General features: G+C 31.6%; 1 protein-coding gene across 17 annotated transcripts in view; it reads left to right on the top strand.

The window, feature by feature from the left end:
- LOC107168435 (CUGBP Elav-like family member 1) overlaps nt 1-18259 on the top strand; it is a 194864-nt gene that overhangs the window by 28804 nt on the left and 147801 nt on the right. Inside the window, exon 1 of one of the 17 annotated variants that reach the window (XM_015517845.2) lies at nt 3490-3820. The exons of the other annotated variants lie outside the window; for them this stretch is intronic. The gene's annotated coding sequence lies outside the window, so the exon portion shown is untranslated. Of the gene's footprint in view, nt 1-3489; nt 3821-18259 lie in introns of those variants that run through there. 17 annotated transcript variants of the gene reach the window in all.

Here is an 18259-nt window from a genome sequence, read left to right as displayed (position 1 = left end):
ATTATTTAATATATTGTGTTGTGTATAGTACCCATATAGGCGCCACAGCCCGGTAGCGTACGCAGGATTTTAGTTCGGTCAGGGTTTTACACGAGTAAATAATTTACATTACGTTTTGCTAAACAGTTTTTATACAATGTTAGTTATAAAAAATTATAATAAATTGACAATTTATTTTATATCTATTAAAAATTACCAAAAATTGATCGACTAGATGTATATTTAAATGGCGGTCAATAAGATTTGTTTGTAAAAGGGAGAAATTTCAGGGGGTCAGAACCCTAGAACCTGCGACCCCTGCGTACGCCACTGGCCTCTGTCCAAACCACGTAAACGTACCGAATAGAATTTTTTTTTCGTATAATTATTATATCATATTATTGCGGTAGGTAAAATTTAATAATGTAAATGCGTATGACGTGCTAATGAATAAAATCCAATAATAACACGATCGCCACGTCAGAAACCGAAAATCGTATGCCGGCAATCGCAAACGACCACGACTTATAATTGTACGTTATTTAATATATTATTAAGCATTTTTGATCCCAAATAATAATAATAATAATAATCGTCTTTTTACTTTTTTCTTTTTTTTTTTTACAAGTTATATTACGAGTCTACACACTAGAGTATTATTACTTTTTTTTTGTATACGCATCATATACATAAATATAAAATTGATAAAAATAATACAGTAACACTAAAATTATTAATATTTGTTAAAAAAAACTTATTTTATATACTTCATTACACCTATATCCTATTACTGACTTCTGCAGCTATTCATTTGTATACCTAGATTTATATTTGATTCTCGAAGTGGTCAAGTATAGTAATCATTTTTTTTAAATTTTGTCCAATGGCCTAATAATTTAAGTTGGCCTGTGTTCGATTTCTATGCACTATTGATACTGCTTGATAGCACTATATTCATGTCAAATTTTAAGAGTGATGTTTTTGTTTTTGATAATTGAAAGTAAACAGAAGTTTTGAAGAATGTTATTTTCATTGGGGGTACATCCATTTCGTCGTATACAGGTATTTTGTATGATGTCAGCTCAATTATTTTTAATTTTTTCAATGGGTCTATCGTTGTTTCATATGTATCTGTACCTCTCCATAGATTTAAACCATATTATTATGAACACTATCAAAGATTTATAGTCCCTCATCGCCAAGAGCTTAAAGTTTAAACCACATAATGTTGAAGATTCTCGTGCCTTCACCGATCGTTTTTGTTCGTTATATTTTAATAATTATATTCGTCGACGATCGCACGGTAATAATAATTAATGTTGTTATACCGCGTGCGACGCCTGTACCTATTATATACACACCAAAAATCGTCTGACCTTCGGTACGTGGTGGTGGTGGTGCTAGTTAGTAGTGGTCCACGATAGTAATAGTTTCATTTTCGAACGCTAATTAATTTTTAATGAAAAGAAATGTCCATAGGTATTATTATATAGGTATAGCTCTAAAATGAATATTTTATATTCCGGGCAACAATGCACATCGATACGGACAGTAGCCTCCGCGGTGTCGCGATTAAACATCGGTCGTTTATCAGAAAATATTTTGAGAAAAATAACAATAATTATTCTTGTCGGTTTTTTAGATGTTCGCGGTGTGATAAAATTATAAATTTTAATATAATAATATGAGTGCAGAGCGAGTGGCTGCAATGATCGTGTCGGACGATGTAGTTCAGTAGTTGTATGACGTAGGGTATAATATATACATATAAATGTGTGTGAATATTATAATGAGCTCAATGATATTATGTAGCTTTAATTCTTTGCCGTCCGAATCCGATTCGTTAGCACGAACGCCAAACGTTTTGTACGCTCATCAAGTCGATGAGCAGTAGGTACATTAAAAATTATAATTGTCTATATAAGTAATTCGATGGCATAGCGCCATTTCTGGAGAACAATTTTAATTTTTAAACAGTTATTAAAATTCATACATACAAAAAACCAATTAATATAGGTAAACTACTCGTATATAAACATAATTAAACCATTTATATATATTATATATTATATAACATTAACATATTATATTAAACACCATATTATAATGAACTTTGTATTGTATTATATTTCCATAACATTTAATGAGTAATTAGAATTCAATATGATTGTTCTGTTCTAAAAAATATCATAAAAACAAAATGTTGAAAAATAATTTATACTTATCACATTATTTGTATTTATAAAAAGGAATTTTTAAACACTTATCACATTTTGTTTCTACATCCGATTAATTATAATATCAATAACTGATTTATATTTTGTAAAAAATTGAATTTAATATTATTATTTTTTAGAAATAGATGTAAAAATTATTAAAATAAATATTACAGCTTTTATTATTCCGTATTATATAATGAAAAAGCAATTATTTAAATAAAACATTATTATATAAAATACGTTGTAACTTCTTGCCATCTCAATAAAATAATAATTATTATTTATTAATAAATTATGTAATTCTATTGGAAACAAATAATACTCAAGATTTTTAAAAACGTAGATGGGTACATTTAAAAAAATTGTAAAAATAAAATAAAATTTATTTTTTAACTTCATATCGTTATCTTAATATTTTATTGTATTACATGAACATTATAATAAATCACATAAACATATCATTATAATATCGTGATATTTGAATTTCATACAATGAGTTTTATATTATATCTACAAGATTCGGCATTGACATAATGCGCGTTTCCCGACAAATACGTTTTCGGTTGTCCTGTCAGGTATGCGTAACAGTTACTCATGTGGAATAATATTCTTGTTCGTTGTTTTTTTTTTTTTTGTTTGCTATTTATTGAACGAAATACCATGAATAGAGATAACGCCGTGGGCTACTGTGCAGCAGTTGCAGGTGTTACGGTGTTAGATAAACCAATTAAATAATTAATAACATAATATTATAATAATATGGAGTACGACCGTCGTAAAACCCGCGAAAACAATAATATTAGCGTCCATAAAACGAAAACCGTCGAACAACAACCGCTGTAGTATTATAATAATAATAATAATAATAATAATAATTGTTATTATTATTACATATTAAAATAATAGCAGGTGGTATTTAAAATGGTATTTTATGCACATCGATCGAGATCGCGGAAAACGCGAGTCTTATGACAGGATAATAATATTATTATGTTATCGTTTTCATACCGTTATCCATCTATGATTTTCGAGTGGATTTTTCATTGACACTGTTTTTCGAACAATATTCGATCATCTGCGCTTAATCTATGGCTTAATCTATAACCTAACCTCGGCCGTTGTAATGTTGTGAATTATGACGCAATCATCTAATCTGTACAGTACGTATAGGTATAGGTATCAATAGGCACTTTAATATATACGCTGTACACACACGTGGTACGTCGTGTTTATAACATTTTTCTCTATAATAGTCGTGAATGTTTCAAAGTAGAAGAAGCATTCCGTAATCGTAGCGGTGCTATACACGTCATATTATACGCCGTCCGCATTATCTAATTTTTAGTAGGTAGTGCGGTTTTTGTGGTGGTATCACTGCGCCGTAGTAGTGTTTCGTTTTTCCGAAATTTTCTCTTCATTCGTATTATATACAACCGTATTATTTCTTAAATATTATGTACCTATCGAGTCACGTTGGAAAGTTTTCGCATCGCCGCCGGTCTGACGGCACAGCATGAAATAATAATAATATGTCTCTTACCTACGGCGGCGGCGGCGGCGAGGTCGCCATGGTTTTGTGCCCCTAAAGACATCATCACTCCTGCACCGTCGCAGCTGTGCTGGTACGTATAATATCAATACATCATATTATTATCGACAAGAAATATCGGAAACTCTGTACAGTTTTTCTACTGCCGTCAAGTGGCCGCGGAGGTTATATATATATATATATATATATATGACGATGATGCGCCAACACTCGATCGTTGTATTACGCCGAAACGTATTTTTATCGAATTTTTTTCGCGTCGTTAATGGTGGATTTCAAAGCGACTACATTTTCGTGGACATATTATTATTAAATTATTCGCATTACCACGGGCGAACGTTTTTTTCGCCAACTTTCTTCGCACAATATAGAATGTACGACGGCGTAAACCGATTCGATGCGTTCGTCTGCGCTATTATATTATTTCACTCTGACGTGTAGAACATTATTGTCCGACATTTTGTCGAAGCGAAACAGCGATCTCCCACGCGAAGTTTCCGAAGTATACAATATTAAAGCGGCGTATACGATATATTATAACAATGTTTTCGGCTTGGTGGCAAGAATTTTTGTCTCCCTCTTTCTGAATAAAATATGCGAACTGCAAAAGTACGACGGGGAGGAGTGTATAACAATAATGTAATATAATCGTGCTGCAGTAGTCGTAACGGTGGAAAATGTATAATAATATAATACGATGTGGTTTTACTATGTGAAAAACGTAGTCACTTCCCTGTTTTTATTATTATTATTATTCGATTGCCCGAAATCAATTTCTATCCGAAATTCCGGCCACAAGTATCGAGAGTTAAATTTTTATTATTACTATTATTATTATTATCGTCATGTCGCTGACAAGTCGATTGCAAATCGTGACGGTAGACTTCTCAAAGTAAAAACTTTCAGATCGAATCCAATATGTGACGTGATTTTTTCCGATTTCGTCGCACGCGCGAGTATACCCACACTATATGCTATCATGAACAGGTCATGTGCCAAAATCCTAAGCCCCTCCCCCACTCACATCGATGTTAGCTCCTCTGCAAAAGTGGATTTACACTTAACATACAGGAACCTACATAATATTTCTATCAGAGGCTTAAGTCGCACTTGGAACGGAGCGACAACACACACATCACGCACCACACGACTACAACTTCACCCTACGACCGCGAAACTATATTATAGTGACATAATATAGTTAATAATTATAATTAGTACCTAATAGTATTATTACTTTTTATTTTATTAGCTTATAGGTACTTAATATATTATTATATTAATTATATTATTCCGATCGGCCGCTATACACTCGCGAATTACCCAATAACAATAATAATAATAATATTTTGTCGATACAAAAACGGTTAATTATTACTATCTGTTATAATAATATGAAATTATCATTACGTACGTCGACATTGTGGCGGTCGTTTTTCCGCACACGAGCCCCATTTGAATATTTTACATTTAGCACCGGAACTAATGTATATAACATTGCATACGCCGATCGATAATGACTAATGATGCCGCTGTTTCGGGTATAAAATTTATTTTACCGGTCAATTAAAACGCACGAGCGTTGTGGATCAACCGTTAAATACATATTACTACAACAGTTGTACCTGATATAATAAAATTAAATTTTAAGTGCACCGTCAATCATGGGGACTTAACCAATAGGTCACCGATGGGAGGGGGGGGGGGGATCATGAGCCGCGAGTCGATTTGGCTCTGTATAATGATTATATAATAAAAATTTTATTTTTTATTTTTATATCGTTATGACAATACGAGACGAGTATAATTTTATTATTATAATAATACCTATTTTTAAATATTTTTGGCTTCACCTCTTATTATTATTTAACTACTTATACGTTTCCGTTTCATATCAATGATAGCTATAGGCACGATAACAAAACTATATCGCATTCGATTAGTCCTCGTATTACCTATATTATATTCTTCTTCTTTGTCTCTGTACTCTCAACAACAGCCACTTATTAATAAGCGTGAACGTTATGTTTGTGTATGTGTGCAGTGAGTTTCAATAAACGCGAGGCATTGCATTAATGTAATTAATTCGTTATCGCGGTTGCAGTTTAATCGTAAACATGCATAATTCATCATATTATAACCACGTGATGACTTGGTAAAATATTTGTTTTTACTTTGGTCTTGTTCAAAAAATATTTAAATTTTTTTAATTAGCATAACGTTCTTTTCAATTCCTAATTTAATTTTTTTTTTCTCGAAAACTTTTTTCGTAGTTATATTATACCTAACTCAACGTGATAAGTATGTAAGTCCGCTTTTTATACTTCGAATTTTCTAACCAGTCGCATTCGCTTGTTGCGATTAATATGGATTTTAAAATGAATGTATTATAACTTTTACGATGTAGGTGGTAATCAAGATTCGTATAAAAATAGAAGTTTTACGGAAAAATGCCGGAGACTTTTTGGCTTTTAAACACATTTACGCGTCCGTATCGAAATAGATTCCCGTAAAATATATAGCGTAATTAATAGAGTGCTATTAAATTAACTCGTCGTCTAGTTTTAATTTTGTTTCTGTAATATCTATGGTAGTTATGATTTTAAGACGGTACTTTGAACACTACACAACGTTGTGTATTGTAGGTACAACTTTTAATATGACGTTATACGATGCTGGACAGCCCTAAAGTATTTATGTCACGTAGTCAAAAGGGGAAAAAAACTATCCGTCATACCTAAACACATCCCTTACTCGATTTTTGAACTCCGTAAAGTATGGTTTAGGGTATTTTAAAAATCTAATTTTAGAGGTCATTTTTGCGCGATCGTTCAATAAATCGTCAATCGTCGATGTATATTATATATATATAAAAAACTCGTTTAACCAAAAATAATTTCTAATCAAAAGCTAAGATTTGAGCGAATAATTACACTCAAATGTCCGTTTATACAAAAAGCGAATGGTGAATAAAGTTTTGTTTTATTCAGGTTGTTGTACAACATCGTTTGTTTAAAATTAGCTCGAATTTATTAGGCTCGAAAAATTATTTTAAAATTACGAGTTTTAAGTCTTATAATTACATTAATAAACTAGTTTCTGTGTTGTATTATCACGTTGTTTGTCAGTTAATGTTTTCGTTATTTATTTTTTTCAAAACTTATTTCTAATTTACACGGAAAGCGTGTTTTAAATTATTTTTTATTATCATGAACACTATGTTATGTATAATTATAGTTATTTCCCCCTAGTACGATGAACTGTGTACCTTGAGTCATCTGAAACTCTGATGTTTATTATTATTATTACATTTTTCTCTACGTCTTTGTATATGTCCATTCGGTTATGAATATCCCCGCGGAGGGATGTCTTACTACAAACAGACTTTTCGTCTGTCCCCGTAATTAAAAATATCACGTGACACCGTCGGGGTCTTAATGAAAAATGTCCCTTGTAAATTAGTGCGCAAAAACAACACTCCTGGGGGAAAAAAAATTACCGTCTCCGCCAACGACAATTGGGCACGTATTTTTTTTTTTTTACAAATTTCACATTATTTTACTGTCTATTCTCTATAGTCTATGTGATAGAGACATAAAAACATACTTTTATTTCAAGAGTCTATAATCTGCAGACATTTCGCTTTTATTTAAATTAATTAAAATTTGGGTGTACCTATTCAGCGCATGTTTTGCGCAACCTATTGAATTATAAAGTTCTCATTTATGATATTAAATAATATTATATCTATTGTTAATGTTCTTGCGTTGGTCATAATCCTAATACGACCTTGTTGTTGAAGCCTTATTATCAATAAAAAAAAATTTTAAAAATACTAATATTTAGATTAGAAATGTATAGGTAATAGAATCGTGGTTGATGTATCTCCGCGTGTACTTGAATAGATGTTTCGTTTATTCAAGCTAAACATTTTTCACAATATAACGTCTAAAAAAATGAAAAACTTGTTTAAAAAAAATAAAAGTTTACAAATTGAAGATACGTTGTTTTTCTGCAGGCATGAGATGATGTTTGTCCTAGGGTATACTTGAAACGTTGACCGGATAAGCCTAAAAGTTTGTTTTATCTCGTTTTTAATACCAAAAAAGTTTATTATACCTATTTTGCTTTCATCCCCTCTAATACAGGTTGACACTGTATTTTATAGTTTATTTACTAACTTTATCCTTTTTAGTATACATCTTTGGGATTTCAAAACTTAGTATTTTATCGCTTTCATTATAATCAGTCACTTTGAATATTTTTATAGTAATGGAATTAAAAAAATCCTACGTAAAACTTTTTTATTATTTTTACAATTAGTTTTAAAGCCTTTATTTAAAATTATTGTTTCGTTTCTTTGATAAAACTGATCGATTGTCGAACAGTAAATTATATTTTCCTTCAGTTGAATTTTCATTGGTCTGATAAAATTCACGAACACAACTCAAAACCTGAACACGAACAAACAATTTCCTTTAAAACTATAAGTAGGTAGTTTATTTTTTAACAAAATGTTTCGAATATTTATATATTTAACACAATCTTTCACATTTTATATTATTAAACACAGATTTTAATAACTTTATTAATTTTGATATTGATATTTCAATAACAAACTGAAGAAAGTAACTATTGCTGGTTGGAAAAATAAATGTCGTTCTTTTCGTTCATTTTCAGTATCGATTTTGTGCTCGACAACGAAACTATGCAGGTAGGTACCTATATAATATTATGAATAATGTAGTCTGTGGGGTATACTTATAAAAATGCAAAATCAGTAAACCCAATAACCCTATATATATAGTACAACACAAACACATATTATTATAATATCTTAAAACCATATTCTATTATCCACTTTGGAAAAATAAAAAAAGTATCTTGGCTTCGTTTTAACAGATTACATAAGCATGTTGTGCACTTGCCACATCGAGTTCTGTATAATAGGCATTCGTTGAATACAAATCATATGCCTTGACGCGAGGTTTCAGTTTATGTACAATATTGTAAACAAACATTTTTTTTTTTTTAATAGCACTTTGTACGTTAAAATATACTCAGTGTTTATGTTTACGTGATCACGTGATGAATAGTTTGATGTAAACAGCTAAACGTCGATCGCGTTTTTTATCCACAGCGCAACACGCTGTACGCAGTGTAAGGAGTAATATTTTGAGTGCGTAACACCTCAATTATATAAGCTATATTTGGAATTTTTTGTTTTCAACACGTCTCCACGTCAACGATATACAATATTGAAACGCAAATTTTGCATAAATTTCATAGAACGCGTGAACTACCACCATATGAAGACTATAGAAACTCGACGGTTAAAAAGAAAACCCAACCCCAAAAACACGATTTTTGTTTTTCACATCCTCGAAATCGATTTTTAGGTTGTAAACAACCGCCCTGGAACCATATACTCAAATGATTTCCCTTGACCTCACTGGTACAGTGGTACCTATTGAGGGAACCCTCACTGATTTGTAACGTATATCCTGTTTCTTGGAAGTCGGAATATTTTTTGTGTACTTCCGTGTCAATATAACTCTGCGATCGCTGTGATTTGTTATTTATTTATGGTTTTATTTGCCAGATCGTCTGAAAAAAATCTCGTAATGGTTCCATTGTTTGGTCTATTGTATGACGATGGCGATGACAATAATAATACGCGTTTTGCATCTTAAAGTGCATCGCCAGCACCGCGTGTGAGCTTGAGACACGACAGCATTATTTCATAACGCACTAGGCGATACGTCAACCTTAAATAATAATACACTATACAGATCGATGTGATTCATATGGACCCATAAACGCAGTAATCGCAGGCGATTCCGACGGAAAGTTTCGTTTTACTTTTCGACTGCAAACGGGTGACTTATATTACATACACACACGCATAATATTATTATTTTAGTCAGCGTTGGTGTACATAGGGACGAAAACTTTTACGTCGCATCCATTTGTCCTTCCAGAAACCGACGGCAGCACATAATATACGAGCTCGATTTTTCAAACGACTTCTTCTCCTAGGTTTTTCGCTTCCCAATCGACTATCGGGGGGGGGGGGGGGGTGATCGTTGGACGATTGTTCGGCGCGCGAGTCGTGGTGAGTCGGAGATGTTTTGTTCTACCGCCCCTTTCGCTGCGGCGTCGTCGTCAAACCCAGACGCGAAATGCAGCCACCCCTTTGCCGCAGTGTAAGCGATAACTCGACTGGTACAATGCACCGAAGATTTGATTTAACTTTGTAGCGCGTGACACACCGCGCTAGTCCATCAATCCGCGAACGCTTTTAACCCGTACCGACGGCCGACTCCACAATCGCATTCATCGATTCCGGAAACAATCATTGTATATTATTGTGATAATACGCGGGTAGGACATGGCGTGTGCTCGAAGATTTCGGGGGAAAAAAGGTCCGACTGTAAAAAATAACATTTCTGCGGATAAAATCACAAAAGCCTAGCGCGTCCTAAAAATCCGCGAAGTTTATCTGAGCTTTGTAAGTATCTATTTTACCGATGACAGGGTTTTGTACGAAAATCGATCGTCTTTACCGTATGATATAGTGGACCAACTGGCAGGTGCTGAATTTCTGATGAATGATTATTTTTCTTTTAGACGATTGATTGTATTATAATATATAGGTACGTATCGCACTGATGCAAATGATTAGTTTTGATTTAGAAATTCTACTCAGAGTCTTGAAAATCTTTACGAAAAATGTAATGAGACTAAAAAAAAGACGTGTATTAGACTATTAGCTGAAAGAATGAAAAAAATTATGAATAATGACTAAAAAATAAATAATGGTTATAAAGAGGTAATTTAAAATATAAAAATATTTATTTTGTTTTTTATCGACTTTTTTTCCTCCGAATCTTTTACCATTTATCCGTGCACGCGGACCAACCACTGATCACCTCCACGTACAATAAATTATTGATCTGCGCGACGGTGACGAAATAAAATCGTATGGATCGAGACGGACGAAAAAAGAATCTGACAATACTCGCGTAATGATTTCATTGTAATATTTAATATATATTATTACTTATATATATTATATATATATATATATATATATATATATATATATATATATATATATATATATATACTATGACCGCATTTATTTATTTGTTGAATGTGACGTGTTGATTTGTATTTACAGAGAGCGTGTCTAAATGTACTTTTTCGATTTAAACTCAAGGAGCACATCGCCCCTCAAAGTTTTGACATCGAAATCTGTATATTATTAAAAATAAATACTAGTTTGACTGACTTTTTTTTAAACAGATTTTACTCTCCGGGATAACAAACTTTACGAGTTTGATTTATTTTTATCACACAAAAATTTTGCTGCGCAAACACAAAGTATAACACGCCTATTACCTATTATCACATTAAATAAAATAGGTATAACACGTACTAATTGATAGTCGGATTTTCATTGCGTCTCGAATCGTCGGAAACGCGGAAAACGTGCGGTGGTTATTTCACTTTTACTGCCTTAGTGCCATATACCGATTTAAAGTTGCACACGAAATACTGGCAGACCTTGGTTGTATAATTAGTACACGAACGGCGTTTTATTATTTATTTTTCAATATTTATTTATTATTGTTATTATTATTATTTTCCGTGGCCTTCATTCTCTGTGGAAAATTTGGGAAACTAACCAAATATTTCCACAATTATTGGCACATCCGTGTAGGTACGTATCAGAAATTGTTTTGTTTTACTCGGCGTTGTTTGATTTCTATCCGCTTCAATACACACCTGTAGGTACCTCCAAAACAACTATTATAGTGTTGGAAAGCAGCCTGATTTTCCAATTTTTGTTTCTTAATTTTCATTTTTCTTTTGTATATCGTGTTATACACACAAATTGTATTATATACTATATAATGTAATTATTTAGCAACGCGATGGTTGCAAGATCTATAAACATTATATGAAATTGTATTTTAACTTAATCTGAATATCAACAAATTTAACAAACGATTACCAACCATTACTGTTAGAATGTGATTATTATTAATAATTTGGATAAATTAAATATGTCCAAGTGAATGTTTTCACTTTTTATAAATTTAGTTTTCATAAAAATTTATTTTGACATAAAAATAAGAAATTTTTTGAAACCAAATATTGAACAACGTGCACACTCTAACTTAACATTAGTGAATTATACATAAGCTAAAAAATCAATGTATTTTTGAATATTTCAACTGTTTAACTTTCATGTTATACAAATAAATAATAATAACCATAATATAAATGAGCGGTGAACTAATAACTATACATAAATCTCTCAATTTAATTTTACATTATTTAACGTAATAAATTGAATTTTTTAATTGACGTTTAATACAAAATTATTTTACCCGGAACATTAATCAAATTCGTTCTTATCAATTGGGTATGGCGTATAGGTTAGACGTTTTATAAATAAAAAAAATTGTTAACTTTGGATGACTATAATTTAATTCAAACTTTATTATTATTTTTATTGCGATTATTTTATTTTATTTATGTTGTTCATCACTTTATCATTATTTTTGTTGTTTTAAAAGTGCTTGACTGTCATTTATTTTTAGTTGCATACTTACATCTATGCCTTAGTACTTGGAATCTGTTAACTTGGAGATTTATTTTTTAAATATATTCATTAACGATTATGCAATAGACTAAGTAAAATATTAATTTTTAAAATAACTGAACAAAACAGATTGAGGAAAAAAAATTACACGTCATATATATATTTCTTTTTTTATTATATGCTTTATCTGTTTCAATGTTTGAGTGTTTAACAAATAACCATACAACAATAAAATAGTATAATGGTGGTTTTATAGTGACATAATATGTTTTGTTGTTTGTCACAATAAGTGCGATGCACTCGATAGCTGATAGGGATCCATTTCCCTAATCCAATCCTTATTTGGACATTTTTATTTCAGACCATGCCAATCGTTTGTGCACAAAAATGTTAGGATTTATCCTTGAATCGAATTACGAAGATATAGCCACTTCTGTTACTTTGAATTTCCTTAATATCATGATATTATGTTATAATAATGTAATAAATAAAAGTAAATTTTTACTGCTTACAGATAAATGTACTAGACGTGGAAACCAATGATATCATACTATTAAAATTCGAAATTTGTGATGTCATTTAAATTTAAGAACTGTCTATTTTATCATAAATTATAATATGAAATAGATAATTGATAGGCATTTCATAAGTCTTTGACAAATAACTGAAGAGCCTTGACATATTATTTCAAATTTATCTAAATATTTCCATTACCTGAAGTTTGTCAATAACTGAAATAATAAAATTTATAATTTATACCTCATATATGCATATTCGACTACATGTATAACTAGGAAGTAGATTTTTATGCAACTAAAAAAATATATACATTTTTTTTTTAGATAACCCTCAGGTTAACATCGTGGCCATTAGAGGAGAAAGATATATTTTACTTTAAATTATTATGCTGTTATTTTTGCAAGCATATATATATATATATATATATATATATATATAAATTTAAAAACAAAAGTGAATGAACTAGATCAACAAACTAGTCACAAGACTACTATAGTAGTATGACAGATGCCAATAATTGTTTACCTATTGTCTTATTTATTACGACGTTTTTTATTACAATTTACAACATATTGAACATATCTTATCATTTCCCACGGAATAATGATTATTTTCAATATATTTTAGCAATATACCTGTGAATAGGTAAATAAAAATTACGAAATGTTTTACAAAACTATGAGCTCATTGGAAAAATATTTAAGAAAATACATTCACTTCAAAATATATAAAAATATATCGTAATACTTAATTTAATATTATATTATAAAACGTTCTCATTTGTAATCATAATTAACAAAATCTGCATTAAATAAAATTACGTATTTGCTCGTGACCTAGTTATTACTATGTATAGACACGAATTACGTAATATACAAAATAGTTAATAAATAATCGGACAGAAAAATGAAACAATATTGTCCGTGTTGTCAATGTGTTGAGTTCTTCAAAAAAATAGTTATTTAATGTTATATTATGTAACTAATATTAGCATGATAATATGTGCCATGCTATGTTTTAAAAGAGATAAACAATTAAAATTGTAACTAATAAATGATTATAATGGTATAAATCAAAGTTTACCAAGAAAAAACCATTGTTAATTTTTTATGTTGTGTTTGTTCATTGTGTTTATTCATATATAATAATGATAATATTGCGATCGATATCCAACATGTGGTGACATAGCCCCAAAATGAAAATTCTCTGAAAAATGGTGGAAGGCAGATGGGAGTGAGAAGGAAATATTGTGGAAATGAATTCCACTCGACACAGTCATGCCGAATATAATATAATATATTGTACTTATATCAGTGTCCTCTGCAAAATTAATATCCGTATTATAAATATTATTTATGATCTGAAAAACTCATCGCCGACGTATCATCTCGCCCATTATTTATTATTTTTTTACGTTTCGCGACTTTTCAATGCGTCGCAGGGCATATTTGCCGAAACGAGATTTATTCCACTCATCTCGCCATGTTTTGATATTGCTACTAAACAGTGTTATTCGGCAAATCAAAACCGTTTAGAGTAAAATATAGCGATATAATGAAAATGAAAAACCAAAATTTAGCGTCCCGTATTAAGTTAATATTCTGAATAGAAAAAAGAGGAACACATTAAACTGCTGACGGTTGTATTCGTTAAGTAATAATGTATAGCTAACGAGTATGGCGCCGACGTTTCGATCCGTGCAAATCCGACTGATGGAATTCGAATTAATAATTAAGTTAATTAAAATTAATTAAGTCAAACAATAATTATTCATTTATTCGAGCAACAAATCCACGGGATGGTGTCTACTCGCCGTCAAACGCGCATTTATTTACGCTTTATACTGCACTGCACTGGAAATCATCTCATATATTATATGGAAACACTGGTGCAGTGCATGAAAAATCGAGGTCGCGGATTTGACTTACGAGTAGTACTGTAACATGTTTTACAATACTTTGACAATCGTCGTTTTTTGTTTTAAATTTATAACCTCCGTCGCGGTGTCACTCTACTACGGTTATATTTGAATCATAATATTGATGAATAGGTACCTCTACCCATGCTAAACGTCACCCCCATAACCACGTGGTGTACGAGTATATCGCACACAAAACGTCGTTCGTTCAGATTTCGACGATTTTTGGCTCGACGTTTCCTTCTTAATCGCGTGCGGACGCGCTTCTAAACGGTCGGAAACGATACGCGTGCGTCGGGAAGAGGGGGCTTATAATTAGCGGTATAACCGAATGAATGTCACGACGAAGGAGTCGTCGTCTCACACGCAAGACAAAAAGTAATAATAATAATGACGATGACGATGACGATGACGATGACGGTGACGATGACGATGACGATGACGATGACGATGACGATGACGATGACGATGATGATGATGATGACGATGATGATATAATATGTGGCCTAAACAAACGACGGCGACGACGACGACGAAGAAAACGCCGCCACCGCCAGTCGCGCAAGTCGCAATCTGTGCCCTTCGCCGCCGCACACCCATTCGAGTTTATTTCTGTTTTCCGCTTTGGCAATGACCCAAATCTCTTTCTTTCTTGTCATCACCACTAACCGTGGATTTTTCTTCTCCTCTCGTTATTATTATTACATTTTTTTTTTCTTTCATATAGTCCACTCCTTCTCCGATATTATATATATATACGAAACCGGCTACGCCGCCGCCGCCAACCACACTAAGTAAAATAAATATACTTTGTATCATTATAGCCGCGTGTGTGTCGTAAACAAATATCTTTCGACGACGATCCCGGCGAGCGTATAATATTATATTATTATGTGTACACACACGCGGTCGACGCTCATTATGCATCACTGTAAACTCAGTTCATATATTATTATTATTATTATGTTATAATGCTGCTTACATAATGTGCACTCTGCCGAGAGTCTGGTCCGTTTCAGTCGCACGTCATCTCATCCCCTCCCTTGCCAACTCGCGATTGACATTTTTTCAAAACACCTACATTTCATATTATACATCCCGTGCAGTGCCACAGAAAATATTAACCAAAAAACGCGATATGTGCGATGCGCGCCTATTAATTTCGTCTGCAATGATGATGGTTTACCCATCCCGTTATAATTGTTTTCAAGTCTTTTAAAAGGTTTAGATGACCTATTTCCAAAGTCATAGCGAACTATATACCATATTATACTATATTTGCTATACTATACTATTCACTCTTTAGACACGCGTGGCAGTTCGTCCAGCTTTCGTATTTTGTAGACGTCAAAGCCTAGACGAAGGTATACTGACTTTCGGCAAATTTATTTTCGTATCCACTGCAGATATTTGGATTCGATATTAGTTTGACTGAAATTTTTTTTTCGTCGACCGAATAATTTCTTGTCGTCGTCGTCGGCGTCGGCCTTACCGCGAGTATACGAATTAGAAGTTATATAAGACCTATACCTGCTATTATGTGCCTGTTCGTTTACACCTTCCGATTTACAACAGACACAAATAATTATGTGACGTTTAAATTTCCATGTACATCGCGTGCCGATGAGTTTCGTGAGATTTGTTTTGTGTCACTTTATACAATGTGTATACTTCGCAGTGTCACGTGTACTTAAGGTCAGGTTGTACACGTAAGGCCAAAGCTGATGTCAGTGACTCGTTTTAATTCGATCCGTTACAATTGCAACGACCGAAACATAACAATAATAATATTCGCTGTGCTGTTTGACAAATGTTAATTATATAATCCATTTATTATTCCATAGTACACTTATTGTCTATCGCCGCGGTAAAGCAGACTTAAATTTTCAATTCTCATCATATTTACTCAATGACTCTATTGACTCTCCCGAGCCACAAGAAGCTGCTGTACTTTTTAAAATCCCACCTTAACCCCCTAAAGAGATCATTCCCGATTTTATGTGCCAAGACATAATAGGTACTTCGCTTTGTGCACGACCATCATTATCTTCCCCTTGGGTTGCCACATTCATTTAATTTATCCATAATGTCCATATTACTTTGCATTGTGTTGGTTTTCACTTTTTTAATTTGTATTAATAATTTGATGTAATAAAAAAAAAAAACGATTTAATATGTAAAGTTGCTGGTTTTCGTAAAATAACCAATCATAATTATTATTATCAATGTGTATATGTGTTAGTTTGTCCGTCGCATGCTCAGCACATGTCTATAATACTTACATTTTTATATTTATAATTTACACATAATATCGTAATCATGTATACGGTCCAACGTCCCACCCGTTGCCATTTCATTTAGACAGTAAAGCTATGTAGGTACGTGCGACTATTTATGCGGTTGAAATCATGCAATGGTCGTCGTTCGTGTTTGGAATCGATAACTCCGATACTCCAAAAATCACTTAATTCGTCTAAATCTCTATTCGCCGAATACCACGATTTCGATTAAACTCGTGTCACACCCGTTTTTTTCTCTTAGTCCCATAGAGTGATTTCGTATTAAATATATGTTATATATATAATGTATCATTTTTTCGTCTTTACCTATTTAGTGAGTTTGTACATTTGTATTTCATTGAAAACAAAATAAACAAAACCTTTTAAACATAACCGTATAAAATAGTTGATAATTGTTTCACAGAAAACAGAGTTGACTTCGAACCTCCAATCGAAATACATACATAACACATACATAATTTAATCATTGAGTATAAATGTTTAACTAAATTATTATCTAATACATATTCTGATATGCAAATTACTGAATGGACGAACTAGAACATTTAGCCATTCTTATATCCATTACTATTGTTGTTATAATCATCATAATTATGTAAAATATTAAATTACCACGATAAAATAGGTACCTATTTACCAATACGTCGTTTAATTATTTTAACTAGATGTTATAAATATAGTATTGATTGAATGTCTAAATTGATCCACTTAAACAATTAGAAATTATCAACATTTCCTTTTAAATAAATATTTATTCAGCTTTTGATATAATTAATTTTAGATTACCTATTTTATATTTTAAATACAATTATTGCTCTCTTAAAAATGAATGAAGGTTTTTAATTTTAAAAAAATTTCTTACAGAAGTATATAATTAAAAACGTCAATTGGTGATATTAATTCATAATTAAGCTAAAAAAAAATAAAATATAAAACAAATAAAAACAATGCAGACTATGATAAAACACATATTTCAAAGTGAATATGAGCCCACATTATACGTAAACATATAAATAATCAATTAGTTTGTTCATTTCTTATATAGTACCCACTTAAAGTTCATTTACGAGAAATATTAAAAGTAACTGTTTCAAGTGAAACTAATATAATAATCTATTAGCTATCAGCACTCATCATATTATTATCCTGTAGAAATATATA

This window comes from Diuraphis noxia, unplaced genomic scaffold, assembly GCF_037042655.1.
Source record: "Diuraphis noxia isolate RWA-SAM2 unplaced genomic scaffold, SU_Dnox_SAM2 contig0004, whole genome shotgun sequence".
In the NCBI taxonomy this organism is placed as follows: Eukaryota; Metazoa; Arthropoda; class Insecta; order Hemiptera; family Aphididae; genus Diuraphis; species Diuraphis noxia.
This window is presented reverse-complemented; position numbering and strand designations above follow the sequence as displayed.